Source organism: Cornus florida, unplaced genomic scaffold, assembly GCF_030987335.1.
Source record: "Cornus florida cultivar Cherokee Brave unplaced genomic scaffold, ASM3098733v1 CherokeeBrave_3.0.0_Hap2_Chr08, whole genome shotgun sequence".
NCBI lineage: Eukaryota > Viridiplantae > Streptophyta > Magnoliopsida > Cornales > Cornaceae > Cornus > Cornus florida.
This window is the reverse complement of record NW_026775578.1, coordinates 71,209,493-71,211,188: the sequence shown is the minus strand read 5'-3', so window position 1 is coordinate 71,211,188 and position 1,696 is coordinate 71,209,493. Positions and strand designations below refer to the sequence as shown.

The following is a 1,696-nucleotide window of genomic DNA, read 5'->3' as shown; positions in this document are numbered from 1 at the left end:
GAATCTATCGTTAGAAATCCTAGGGGAAGCGGAAGTTCAAATAGAGCCAATCTTTCAACGGATGACCACAATGATGACTATATTGAGGACATTGGTCACATAGACCAACAAGGTATCCTTCATCCCAATGTGCACAATGAGAACATACAAGTACCATTAGGCATGCTTAGGCCATTCATTCACCAAACACCACAACAACAAGGCTAAGTTCCGTATGGAATGCCAAGGCCAATGTATACTCCACAACCTCCTGTCATTAATCAAGGAATTCATAACCAAGGTGTTCATGTTGCACCTCAAGTAGCTAATCCACCTCTTGCTTTAAGAGATCACTATGTGCCTAATGAATACAATGCACCCATATGCATTCAATTACCACCATTTAGAGCACAACATTATGAAATTAAAGCCCAAACTATTCAAATGCTTCCTAACTTTCATGGACTTCCTAATGAAGAACCTTACAAGCATTTGGATGAGTTTCTTGAAGTATGTTCCACCGTAAAATATACGGACATGCCAGAAGAGGTTTTAAGACTCAAAATTTTTCCATTCACGTAAAATACAAGGCAAAGTATTAGTTTAACAATCTTAGACCTTTTTCAATCACTTCTTAGGTAGAAATGCAACAAGAGTTCTTGAAGAAGTACTATCCGGTTTCTAAGACCAATGCCATGAGGACCTCAATTCGAGAATTTTCACATGGGGATGGAGAAACATTTCATGAGGCATGGGAACGCTTCAATGAATTGCTTAGGAAGTGTCCACATCATGACATGCCCAAATGGCAATTAGTTCAATACTTCTTTGAGAGCTTATCGGACAACTATAAGGGTATGGTTGATACTTCCATGGGTGGCTCTTACATTGATAGGCATGAGGATGACGTGTGGCGTCTATATGAAAGCATGAGTGAAAATTCTTTGCATAGAACACTATCATCCAAGAATGGTAGAAATTCACAAGGTAGGAAGAGTGTAGGCTTACATCAAGTCGAACATTCAAATGAAATAGCCGCCAAAATGAAGTCTTTGTCTCAAAGGTTTGATCAATTTTTGATTAACCAAAACTCGGCGAACCAAGTATCTTCCTTCCCTAACCATTCTCATCGTGCATCAAATGAAACATGTATGACTTGTTCTAGTGTTCTTCATTCTACTTCTCATTGTCCTCATGGACAAGTGCATAATGAACCTAATGAACAAGTCAATGCAGCTTTTGTAAACCAAGGGAACAATCCTTATGGTACTCATTATAATCCAAGTTGGAGGAATCATCTGAATTTCTCTTGGAAAAACCAAGGAGAAGGGTTAACCCCTTCCCAAGGCGATTTCCAAGGGAAATACATTCCACCTCCACTTCAAAACCAAGGATCCCAAGGTTATAGAACCTATCAATCACAAGGGAATCAATTTGCTAATTCTCATTTTCCCAACCAATCTTATTCCCAAGGAAACACCAGAAGTCCCGCCTTTGAAGAAAAAGTTTTAAATGCTTTGGGGACTCTTGAGGCTAACACACAATTACTTCATTCTCACTCTCAATCCATTGCTAAGCTAGAAACCCAAGTAGGGCAATTAGCAAGCACTCTTAATGCAAGAGAGAAGGGAAAGATGCCCATTAATGCCATAATTAAATAACAATGTGTTGTGGAAACCCATTCCTCATTGGAAGGGCATACCATTGAATATGTGAA

General features: G+C 39.2%; 1 pseudogene; it reads right to left on the bottom strand.

Moving 5' to 3' along the window:
• Positions 1–679: 679 nt before the first annotated feature.
• LOC132272171 (small nucleolar RNA R71) lies at positions 680–778 on the bottom strand (annotated as a pseudogene).
• Between the last annotated feature and the right edge of the window lie 918 nt (positions 779–1,696).